The following is a 13,842-nucleotide window of genomic DNA, read 5'->3' as shown; positions in this document are numbered from 1 at the left end:
CGGAAACCTACTGACCGCTATGCCTATCTACATGCTTCCAGCTTTCATCCAGACCACACCACACGACCCATTGTCTACAGCCAAGCTCTATGATACAACCACATTTGCTCCAACCCCTCAGACAGAGATAAACACCTACAAGATCTCTATCAAGCATTCTTACAACTACATTACCCACCTGCTGAAGTGAAGAAACAGATTGACAGAGCCAGAAGAGTACCCAGAAGTTACCTATTACAGGACAGGCCCAACAAAGAAAATAACAGAACGCCACTAGCCATCACCTTCAGCCCCCAACTAAAACCTCTCCAACGCACCATCAAGGATCTACAACCGATCCTGAAGGACGACCCATCACTATCACAGATCTTGGGAGACAGGCCAGTCCTTGCTTACAGACAGCCCCCCAACCTGAAGCAAATACTCACCAGCAACCACACAGAACCACTAACCCAGGAACCTATCCTTGCAACAAAGCCCTTTGCCAACTGTGTCCACATATCTATTCAGAAGACACCATCATAGGGCCTAATCACATCAGCCACACTATCAGGGGCTCGTTCACCTGCACATCTACCAATGTGATATATGCCATCATGTGCCAGCAATGCCCCTCTGCCATGTACATTGGCCAAACTGGACAGTCTCTTCGTAAAAGAATAAATGGACACAAATCAGATGTCAAGAATTATAACATTCAAAAACCAGTCGGAGAACACTTCAATCTCTTTGGTCACTCGATTACAGACCTAAAAGTGGCAATTCTTCAACAAAAAACTTCAAAAACAGACTCCAATGAGAGACTGCTGAATTGGAATTAATTTGCAAACTGGATACAATTAACTTAGGCTTGAATAAAGACTGGGAGTGGATGAGTCATTACACAAAGTAAAACTATTCCCTCCTCCCCCCCCACCCCGCTGTTCCTCAGACGTTCTTGTCAACTGCTGGAAATGGCCCACCTTGATTATCACTACAAAAGATTCCTCCCCTCCCCCTGCTCTTCTGCTGGTAATAGCTCACCTTACCTGATCATTCTCGTTACAGTGTGTATGGTAACACACATTGTTTCATGTTCTCTGTATATATAAATCTCCCCACTGTATTTTCCACTGAATGCATCTGATGAAGTGAGCTGTAGCTCACGAAAGCTTATGCTCAAATAAATTTGTTAGTCTCTAAGGTGCCACACGTCCTCCTTTTCTTTTTCCGAAGTTTTCTGTTAATTTTATTCCCACGGTGTTACTGGAAATGGCCCTTTTATATTAAAATTAAGTACCCATCATAATCAGAGGAATATATTTTATTAAATATTTTAGGACTAAATTAAAGTTAACCTTCACCCTAATCCTTCCCTTCTCAGCTGTTATTACTTTTTCTTGTTTAAACTTTAAAGTACAAGAATGTCATCCATTTAACTACTGCAGTCTTCAGCACCCTTTTCCAGGTAGAGCCCTGCTTAAAGTTACAACAGAGAGGTTCTTTTGTTTTTATTCTCATTCCTTTTTGCTGAAAGACAACAGCAATAATTACCATATATCTGTATATAACATTAACCATTTATTTTTGAATTAAGGCAAAATTAAAATGATTTGCGAACTATTTTAGTATATCCCTGAAATCACTTACTCTGTGTATATTAATTCATATATAGACATGCTTCCTGCTTTTGGGCAACTATTGCTTATCTAATTCAGCTAACATGGAGAATAAATAGTCAGTCCCAGGACATTTGGTAGGCCAGCAATGAACCTGTCCTTGACTTCCAAGGGCATAGCGTGTGCTGATTAGAAACTCAGCGTATATGTACCACTGAATCCAGAAGTAAAATAAAATATCCAACAGCTACAGTGAATCAGCCCTAAATGAAATGTCCTATTAACATTTGGAAAATCAGTGCGTTAAATTCTTTTCTCACGTGCACCATTGACACAATACCATTAGTTAATGGGACTGTACCGGTATTAACAACAGCAGGTTCTGGCCCCTTATGTCCAAGATGGAAACAGTGCAAATGCTCACTTTTTAGTGTCTTCTCCTGTTCTCCAGCTGCCCATATTGTACCAAACGCAAATGTACGACAGTTCTTCTGTTCCAATGGATGTAATGGGCCCACAGTAAACCCACTAATCAACGTTCTTGGAATTGAACTGTAAAGAACTCTCTCAATGCTGTATTCCTTCCCAACATTACAATAGATGCTAAGGCTGATCACTGATGATAATTATCACTTCCATCCTGTTCTGTAGTCAGCACATAATGTCAATTGATCTTTCTTGATACACTGGTGCAATTCTCCATATAGAAAAGAATGAATCATGACACGTACTGAGGCAAATATACAGCAGTGCCAAAGATGAGTGAGCTTAAAAATAAATGTTAGGTCCATTTGTCTCATCTTTGTCTCTAAGCCAAAGCAAATGTGTGTTTTGCACCTAAAAGATTCTACGTTTTCCTTGAGATCATTTCTTGTCTAAGTCTCCTACTTCTATTAAATGTGAGCTATTGCACTGGGTTATTTTAATGTAGGTGATTCTGAAAACTTATATCTCTCAGTACTTGACTTTATAAAACTTATTTATGAGGCTTATTTTGACGCACCAGTGCAGTGAGAATGCTGAAACTACTGAGAGTCATGAAATGGTGTCATTGGAGAAGTATCCTTTACTTTGTTCACAGCCTGGAAAGATACTTTGAAATCTTCCTACACTTTTAGATGTGGGGTATGGTATTGTACTGATTAGCTGGACACTGCTCCTTTCCAGAACAGGTGGCAGAGCTTTCTCAGTAGAGAAAGCACTTGCCTAAGGAACACTTTGTCTATTTTGGCATTTATATGACATTCATCACCGTGGTTATCAAAGCCCCAGACATTCTGGTAAAGCTCCCATTCAGCAGTCTTCAGGGCAGGTTGTAAGGCACATGTGTTTGGTCAGTCTTTTAGCTAATTGACAATACATCAGCTGACAATGAGAGGGGAATTTGGCTGCAGATGTTTCCTAGTGGCAGCATGCTTGTGGCTTTTAGGCTACCCTTTTGGGTAGGGTAGAGCTTAATTCTTCTGTTTTTGTAAACAACATGGATAAGGTGATGAGCACTTAAATATGCAAAGCATATTCCTTTATGCCAGCATTTTATAATCATAATCTTCAGTTGCCATGGGTTTGCTTTCATAGAATCGTAGAAGATATAAATGTAGAAGACCCAGCATGTGCTTTATTTGCTAATATTTTAAAAAGAAAATTTTGATTGCCAAAACCACTATAGAAAAGAATTCTGTGCACCAACAAAACACTCTCACATCTTTCTATTTTATCACTGCTATGAAATAGCTGTTAACTAGAAGAACTGCTACAGTAATCATCTGTTTCTTTGCTTCAGAATTTGTACTGATGCATTAATTAGCTGTATGAAAGCGAGTGCTTTACAACCATACATATGTGGTGTAGTATAACAGGGCTAGTCAGTATAGTACAACAATTTCTCTTTAGAGGATTTCAACAGCCAATTTTTATTGTATTTAATCAAAAAGAAAGAAACAAGCTGACTGCATTGCTGACTGTTGAGTAAAAACATGTTTTACCAATTCATTTTTCAATAGACTTTCACAGCTGAACTGCATCAACTTTATTTTTGCTATAAAACTTTATATAGGTTCATTCATTATTCATTTTAAACAAACAGTGTAGTATCAGGTTGGCATACTTTTCTAGCAAAAATCTGTTGACGCACTTGCATTCATTTGTCATGAAGATGAAAGTGATAAAGTCCTTGCATCAGAAAACTCACTCAGATCAAGTTACATATAGTACTTCACTGATAACTCCCCTTAGTTTGCTGGAACAACTTAAATTACATGCATATATTGACACTGAGGGGCCGAGTCCTGTGATGTGCTGAGCCTCCACAATTCCTGCTGGCGCCAATGGGATGTGAGGGCAATGAGCACACTGCAAGATTAGGTCCTAAATTATACACACAGTGGATACAGGGCAACGCTGCAAGTTTCTGAATGGCTTCAATGGGAGTTGAGGCCCCTCAACACTTTATAGGGGGCCTGCTTGCCCTGAATGGAAAGATTCCTATCGACTTCAGTGGGCTTTGGATAAGAATTAGGCCCAAATTAGGTGTTCTACTTTACCAATTATTTTACTCTTAATCCATTACCCAACCTTTATTAATTACATTCTATGGGCCAGATTCTGACATCCATTTACACTCATTCAACCCTAGTCACTACAATGAAGTTGAGGATACATAACTGATTGTATGATTCATGTGGGCTAAATTCTGCCATCTGTTTGGCTTTATAACACATTTTTACCTAAGCTGCCTACTGTAGTTCCTGATTAACTCTTCAGATATGTTTTCAAATAACTGAGCGTTTCTACCAACATTTGCACATCACAAACAGACTATTTTACAGCTGTTGGGATTATCCTCAAATTAAGTTCTCCATCATGTGCTCTGTAACCTCATGATGGAAACTTTTCTTAGTCGTACCATCCTAGAGTTAATGTTAGTCTTTATTATGACTTACAGATAATAAATACTCACCTACTGCAGTGGTATTTCAACTGCATCTGCCAAAGGTTCTAAAACAGACCCAGGAGGGATGGGGCAGATGCAGAATTATAGAACACACACTGTTTCAGGCCACGGGTCCAGACAACACAAACCCACTACTACGTTGCTCAGATCAGTACAGCTGGCATGTGTGACAGAAATATGCTGAGTTGTGCAAAGATAAGTTAACTACTCAGCAACATGGATTATTGCAGTATTAGAAAGTGATGTGTCCAAAACATGCATTTTTAATGGATTCCCAGACTGCTAGCAGTGAATATTTTTTAAATGATGCATGGATAGTTCAGTTCTAAAGCTACATACCATGTAAGTAGTATACCTGTATGTTTTTGCTTACCAAGTGGCATTTTAAAAGTGTTTTGGAGCTAAATCATATTCAAAGAGCTAAATCCAAATCCACTCCTACCATACCGGTTCAAAAGTACTGTATGCAGATGAGGGCCACTGTGACAAACTTGAGAATGGGTGATCTCATGACATTTTTCACCGTGTTCTCTCAGGAACACCTTATGAGATTTCCTTGTCATTAAATCAGAACCTGAACCCCTACCAAAGCCAGCCTGGACCTTGAAATCCATCCCCTAATTTTAAGGTGATCTCAAACCACAACTGGTCACCATCTCCTGAGTTCATATGATAAAGGAACATCAGACTGGTTATGTTCTTTTTAAAGTGATATGCTCCCATTGGAAAGAGGAAGGCAGATATTTTTAATTTTTATATATTATAGTAACTTACATTTCTATGGCATCTTTCACCCTAGTCATCCTAGAATGTTTAGAATGTTTTAGAAACTATACAATGGGATCATTCATCGACCAGTGAAATACATCTCCTTGTGTTTCACAGCAGCGCTACACTGCAATTTAGGAGAGGATGTGGAGAATTTTAATGGCCACAAATGGACAGGACCTTGGTTTTAAGTTTCATCCAAAATGTGATGACTCCGTCAGCCTAGTCCCCCAAGAGCAGACTAGGTCAGCAGTTCAGTTCTGATTGCAAAGGGAGCTTGCCACACACTAAATCACTACCAACTCTTACGGCAGCTCCACACATTCGTTGGGACCTTCTAGCCAAGTACAGACTTACCTCAAATCCTGCTTAGCTTGTGAGATCTAATATGATTACACCACAAAATGGTAGTCATTGAGAGGTTTTTCAACCAATTACGTGAAATCTTTGGAGCTCATTAATCCACTGATTAGAAGGTAGTGGGGAGGACAAAAATAGCATGTATTATGACTGGAAAAACGTTTGCCACCCAATCTACTCATTATTCTTGTCAAACTATAAATTAACCCATCAGATCTATTTTCAGCCATCATTTTAATATATATATATATATATATAAATAAATTTGCTAAAAACAACTATCATTGAAGCATAAAATCCAAACACATATTATAAAATATTAACACAGAAAGCTTGGTCAATAAATTACGTTAATACATTGATCATATGATCTTACTTTTTTATAGTAAAAAGAAAAGGAGTAATTGTGGCACCTTAGAGACTAACCAATTTATTTGAGCATAAGCTTTCGTGATGAAAGCTTATGCTCAAATAAATTGGTTAGTCTCTAAGGTGCCACAAGTACTCCTTTTCTTTTTGCGAATACAGACTAACACGGCTGTTACTCTGAAACCTTTTTTATAGTGTAGTAGTTCGCTCAAGGATATAAAACATGAACTAAGAAAGTATAGATTTCAAATTATAACTGAATTACAGCACTATCCAGACATGCATGATTCATTCAATAAAGATGGCAGTTCTCTCAGATTAGGTGCATTTCACATAGAATAACTATACAAATAAATTACTGTCTCAGTGTGCATAATTTGCTAATTATAAAAAAAATCTATATTCTGCAGGGGGTGAAACTCAGTCTTCTGTGTTTAGGGTGACCAGACAGCAAATGTGAAAAATCAGGACGGGGGTGGGGGGTAATAGGAGCCTATATAAGAAAAAGACCCAAAAATCGGGACTGTCCCTATAAAATCGGGACATCTGGTCACCCTATCTGTGTTTTTTATAATATTCATTGGTACTTTAAAAATGTAGCTACTAAATGAAAGCCAAACCTCTACAATATTTATTTTTGTATAGCATTCCTATCACAGAAGGATGAGATAGAAAAACGTTGATTTACAGAGCTGGGTAGAACTGTCATGGAGGCAGAAAAGGAAATGACATACAAAGATAAGGAACATTCAAAGAGCAGGGAGCTTAACTAGTAAAGATCGAGGCCAAGATTTTCAGAAGTGACTAGTGATTTTGGGTGCCTCCATTTTTTGAATGTCCAACCTGAAACATATTAAAGGGGCCTTCCTGATTTTCACTAAGGTATCTCAAGTTAATCACCTCAAATCACTAATCATTTTGGGTAATCTTGGCTGAAAAGTAAAATTTAAAAGTAAGACAGATTAAAGTATTTTTGTGGACTATAATCCAGTGCAGAAAGAATGGAAGGGTGTGGTGATTAGGGAAGGGACAAATATATAGGATTTAGAATCAACTGCTTGTGTAAGTAAAGTGGAAGGTTGAAGACAATGGCTCAAGGGAAGAACTGGCTCCTATCAGAGTTAACAACACTGACAGAATGCACCATTATGATTGAACCAACATCAAGTAGCAGCTGAATGAGCACAGAAATTGTCTGCAGATGTAGTCTCCCTAGAAGAAGTCTGAGCCAGAAGCACAATTTTTAAAATAACACTTTGTGCATAATTTTAGGCTATGTCTTACCAATGTTGAACAAAAAAGGGCAAACCCTCAACTTTTGTCATGGTTCAGCCATGTTACAACTCCAACCCTGTGCGTTGCAAATACTCTTCTACTTTCCAAGTAGCAGGTCATGAGCAGGATGTCAATATTGTGCCTGCTCTCATGCCAGCATTTAACAAGTGAGTCACAACAGTTATGTAAAGCAAATGCAACTAAAATGGCCAGACCCTCATCTGTGTACATGAACATAACTCTGTTGGAGTCAACGGAGCTATGCCACTTACACAGTCTGAGGATGTTTCCCAACAGATTTAGATAGCAGTTAAATGTTATCAGAGAGAAAAAAAATTGGAAGGCCTGACTGATACAACAAAAGCAAAAGATTCCTTGCGAACACCAAAGAAAGTTTAAGATGAGATTCTGAACCTCCCAAAAATGGGACAGAGGGCAGTTGACCAGAGTTAGTCTTGTTCACAACATTTCCATTCTTCTCACAAGCTCTAAGAATGGAATAAGAAGTACTTCTGTACAGCCAACATCAGCATAGCTTAGCTTGGCACAGAAAAACTTAATAAGACCAGAGCACTAAACTAAGTAAGATAAACTGTGCTATGTCAGCAGTTTGATCAGCAAAGTATACAATAATGTACTGTACTATTAAGGTATGCAATTACTAAATTACTAAAATATGTAAAAATTGAAACAAACATGCAGTCTGATTGGATGAGGATATAAAATCTATGGTAGCGAAGGCTACATCTGAATCAACTACGTTTATGAAAATTAAACTAGTAGAGCATGTATTTCTACCACTTAAGCATACAGCTATTAGTAAAGTATTCAAAACTTACTAGAGACAAAACATGCAAGTCTTGTTTTTGTCTAAAATGATGCATACAAGCATCAGTTCCGTTATCACTTCAGCACTACTGAAGTAAGCTATGTATCGAGCTGCACATCTGGCTTCACCTACATCAGATGAGCTTCCAATAATTTTCACTTTTGCTACTTTCTCATCATGAAAACTGTCAGGACCTGATTTTCAGTACTGGTCTCTGTTTCAGTAGGCACAATACTGCACATGCAAATATCTGTGCCAGTATTTTTGCACCCACAATAAAGTGCAGCACAAGTAAGGGAAGGCAGAAGTTTAACTTTGGCCCACAAACCCGGTACACCATTTACCATGAGGTGCTATTGACTCCCTTGCAGTATCTGCCAGGGGTTGGATTTGCTCCTTTATCTTTCAAAGGTCACAGAATTATTGGCCAAGTGTTCAGCCTCCAGTCATCCCTCTTGTTCAATGTTTATATTACGCCACAAGGGGAGAATGTGGTCTGGATTAGACTACAGAGTCATCATAATTGTGATGCTCTGCTTCCTTTTCATCAAACCCAGATACAACTCTTGTTAACCTGACAGTATCTGGCAGAGGTAGAGATATGGATGAAAACTGCCCATGATTCAACCCAAATACATACAAGACTAAAGTTTGATGGCAAGAAATGCCAAAGAATGATGGAGTAGTGTCTGCATGTATTCTTACCTTTAGCAAAATAGTTCCCAGCCTCAGGATTCTATTGGTTCCATCACTGCTCTTGGACTCCCTCTCTCATGATTTCGTCATGACTCTCATGATAATTATTGTTTTTCTTAAAGCCCCAGCTCCTGGAGTCAAGTGGGTATGTGATCATTTCAGCCTTCATTCTTAAAGAAAAAGTAAGTGTCTAGACCTTGTGTCTGTGGAGAAAGCTTCAAAATGTGACCCCAGTGCACCTAAAGGCTCAAAAAGCACAAAGCACATAAAAAGATTGTGGGTTGGCAATACTGTAAACCTCACGTGGTCTATCATACTAGGAGCTATGACTGATGATGAACACAGAAACCCTGCTTCTGAATGCTGCAGGCTGCCATGAGCACATATCATCTTGACTCTAGTCTCTGCACCGGCCTCCTGTGTGCCTCTAGATAAAATTTGAGGGGTTGTTTATGGTCATGGAAGCTCTGAATGGTTTAAGATCTATTTCTATTGGAGAATGTCTTTGGCTGGCTCTTCCAATGCCAGTCCTCAAGCTCTCTCAGTTTCAAGAACCCACCTTTGGAATTTGTTCTCCTTGGCAATCCACCAGAGCCCAGTCCTAGCAGCTTGCCATGCATAACACAAAGCACTTTTTGTTAGTCTGTTTGGGTTTTGTTTCGCTTTTAGTGGAGAGGAACGGCACATTTAATTTGTGATTTAGTCTTTGTAATTGCAGCACCTCGCTGCCACGCTTATATGTGTTATAGAAATTAGTACATAAAAAACATAATTTGAGTCTAAATGCACCCAGAGGATCTCTCTTGCTTGAAGAGCATGGATGATTTGTCTCCATGTATTAACTTTTCCATCACAACATTCTCCACACTTCGAACATGAAAGAATTATACTATGTAAGTGGAAAGGAGTGAAAATGCAGTAGCCAGTCTCTGAAAAGAGCTCTGTTGCAACAAATTGTTGAATACATCACATATTACAGCATCTTGAGGGCCACTGCCAATTACATAAAAAGGTGGCTGCTGCCCAAGAATGCATATCTGCCTTCTAATTTATGACCCTTCTGTTTCCTTTATTATCCCAAATTGACACGTTTTCCTTGATCTCTTTCTCTTGCTCTGGAGATCCATTCAAAGGTGATTTTCCCCTGTGAGGAAGCAAGTCTTTAGGCAGATTTGTTGCTGTGTGTTTTAGTAACTAGGAGGCTAATTATCCCTCTACTTGTAGGTGTTATGTCTGTTCATCTGCTGATTGCCTTAGCCTTTTGCAAACCTCCTCAATGGCCTTTGGCAACAGATCTGTGTCTCTTCTGTCTTCATGAAGCCCTGCCTACACATCAACCAAGTGAGGCCATCCCCTCTAAAGTCTGATCAGTAGTATCTGATTGCTGGAGGGCTTGGAGTGATTAAAAGGGACATGCTTTTTTCTTTTGTCTGAGTGTTTTCCATTCTGTTACTTTTAGCCTTAGCCTCATGTTTCAGTGAGTTTTCTCCCAGCAGGGAAACTGCCTGCTGCAAGGCGCTTTGTTGCTTTCATAAATCTCTAATTAGATCCCTATCTGATTTAACAAGAAGTCAATGCTGTTCCTCGTCATCTTGAAATCCTTACAAATCTTTGCTTTTTGAAGTCTTCTGAGAGGAAGAAGAAAGCTCCCTACCCACCCCACTATTAACCTTTTCTCCTTGTCTTGAACAGTGCTATTTGTTATCTTCCCCCTTTCTAGATACAATAAAAGCAACCAAAATTGAGAAGTAAAAATAAACTACTTATTATATGTATTTTCATATTTGAAGGATGCTTGTGTGAAATAAGCCCAGTTGGAAGCTTAATGCTCTCTTGGTTGGGAGCATTTTATTTGCAGTGGAACAGCCCACAACACTCCATTCTGCAGCAAGATATTATTAGAATTTCCAATACTAAGATCTCCACGTCTGTTTTCCAAACAAGGCTAGTTTCCTCTAATTTAATCCAGCAACCACGATTCCTGGAATTTACAAGAAAGAGGATCATCAGTGGAATTCATGAACTGAGGTTCATGAACTTCTTCTCCACTCCAGTTAGGTCACCCCTTACAGGTGTGGAAGAAAGGAATAAGTATAAAGTCTTTCTAAACTGTTTGAAAGCTAAAAAAAAAAATGGTTTGGAAATTGGAGATAATGCAACTTGAGCATTGACTATATATGGCTGGTTTCTCCCCAGGTTTTTTTTTTTTTTTTTTTTTTAAAGGAAATGTAAAGTTTTCCAGAAATCTGAAAAGATCATTGTTCTTCATATAACACAACTGGGATTAAGGATAGCACACTTGCCTAGTAACAACTGAAACAATAACAACACTCACGTTAAATCACCAAAACCAACATTAAAATAATGGTTAAGGGCTGACTTCTTTTGCAATTTATTTCCCAGGCAAGCTCATCTGAGTTACAACATATGGTTGCTAGTAAGGGCCAGCATTTTATCCAATTTTCAGGTCCAATGACTGGGGCACCAGGAAGTTAACTTGACTTCTTTCAGGTCATACATACTTATTACTATAGGTGACCAGGCTTCCTTAAAAGATTACTATGGTACATGAGAACATGTCAACTCTTGCAACGTTACTACAGGCATGATCACTCTGCTATGGAATAAATTACAGCATTTATTTATATGGAACTCGATAGTTTTACATTTCGTCTTCAAACAAGAAGTGCCTATAAATTAATTTGAAAAGAAAGTTATTTTAAATTACAGGAGCACAAATATTAATAAATAAAAACAACAACAACACATCATTCTGAGGCGGTTTTCCCCCCCATTTTTATAATGTACAATAAAACAATCAAAAGCTGGATTTTGAAGAAGACTGAGCACCCGCAGATACAACGGAAGTCAATTAGAGTTTTGGACTCTCTTGGCACAAAAAAATCAAGCCCTGTTTCACTGCTATGATATAGTCCTTCACATCTGATGCCAAAAAGCTTTACAAAGGAATGCACCTTTATCTCAAATACACCTATCCTTTGGCCTCAGTGTCATCTAAAGCAGTGGTACAATAAGGATCTGAAAATATATTTGTCACTGGAATCACGGGCTCTTTAACGTTTATTAGGGTAGGATTTCAGTTTAATGTTACAATCGAAGAACTATATAGAAAAGAACTGAATCACAGGCACACCCAAATCTTTCAGTTTTTCATAGATTTCAAGACCAAAATGGAACTATGATCATCTGACATCCTGCATAACATAGGCCACAGTAATTCCTTTAGAGCTCTCTACTATCAAGCCCAATAACATGTGGTTGAACTAAAGCATATTTCTTGGAAAGCTATCCAATCTTGATTTAAAGACTTAAAAGGTAGATGAATTTACCACTTCTCTTGGTAGACTGTTTCAATGATTAGTTACCTTCACTGTTCAGAATTTGCATTTTTCATTCTATTTGAATTTTTCGAACATCAGTTTCCAGCCATTAGCTGTTCCTATGCCTTTGTCTACTTTATTAAAGGGACCACTGTCAGATATATTCTCCCCATGTAGGTCTCCTAGACAATAATCAAGTCACTTCTTAACCTTCTTTTTGATAAATTAAATAGATTGAGCTCCCTAAGACTCTCACTGCAAGGTATATTTTTCCAGACATAATATAATTTTGTAGCTCTTTTTTGAACCGTTTCCAGTTTTCCGACATTTTTTTTGAAGTGTGGACACTAAAACGAGACACAGTAGTCTACTAGCAAAATTCAGACACTAGCACTGATATGAAAGAGCTGGAAGAGAGCTCTGGGTATTGACATGCAAATAAGCAGGCATACCCAAATCTTGGTTAAACCCTACACTAGTTGAAAAGATACTGGGTATAGGACTTCTGAAGCACAGTAGGACATTTATTGGCTTGGTTTTGCATGTCAATACACAGCATGCTATCCCAGCTTACAGTGATGTTGCAGCAATGCTGATATCTGAAAAAGGATAGGATTTTTGTATGTTTTAGTGTGATCTGAGGTTTTTTTCCATGCAATTTGTGAGCAAAAATTGTACAAAGTTTCCCCCACTTTTAACCTTCACACCTTTATCCAAATAATATAAAATTAATTTGCATGGCACCTTTTATGATTTTATGAGTGTATTTTAAATGGGGTATGCCAAGGTGCAGTTACCCTTTTGATCTAGATCAGACATAACAAGGTGAAAGGCCAGCTAATCAACACATTAAAGGCTGAAGTATTCCACTTTAAAGCTTATGGTATAAATTCACAGCACCACAGAAGAACACCTAACTGTGGAAATTATTGTGAGGCAGATTTGATTAGAGTGAAGTGTAAAGTCATTCAGAAAACAAGCTGTTGAAAAGTTGCCTAAGGCTGGCAACAGGGATAAACTCACAACAATGAAACACACGTTAGAGCAATATCAAAGTCTGGCATAATACTACCTAACAATTGAAAAAAAAAGACACAGAAACCCTTCATGAGTCCACATACTAGACCTCTATGAATGCATAAGAAAAACAGGGAATTTGTTAAATTGTATTGGCCCTTTTCAATTGCTTTAGAGCAGCACATAGGCTATATGGCAGAAAATGTTGACAGTTCTGCTTTGTGTGTCTCACCAACTGTTAGGTACATTGTATTATTTTCAAAAATGACAAACAAAATAGACTGTTTCTCCAAAGGTCACATCTATCACCGTTTTCAGTTTCTCATTTGAGTCAGTGCATTAGGGTTTTGTTGTTATTCTATTTTGCTTATTTATTTACTTATTTGGTGAAGCAAATAATTTAGGAGGATTGTTCCTTATCTGAATAGTTTAATAGAATCCAAATGTTGTTCATAGAGTTGAAAGAATTAAAGAGACAACTAAAGGTTGCAACTCAGAAAGTGAATTTTGATCCTTTCTGTTTACTATTTGTTTATGATTTTCTCAAATTTGAAATTAAAGTCTATCTAGATTGTTCAGCCACCTAACTGCTGCATCACTGAAGGTAGCAAGGCATTGCAGTCCACACTGTAATCT

This window comes from Caretta caretta, chromosome 2, assembly GCF_965140235.1.
Source record: "Caretta caretta isolate rCarCar2 chromosome 2, rCarCar1.hap1, whole genome shotgun sequence".
NCBI lineage: Eukaryota > Metazoa > Chordata > Testudines > Cheloniidae > Caretta > Caretta caretta.
This window is presented reverse-complemented; position numbering follows the sequence as displayed.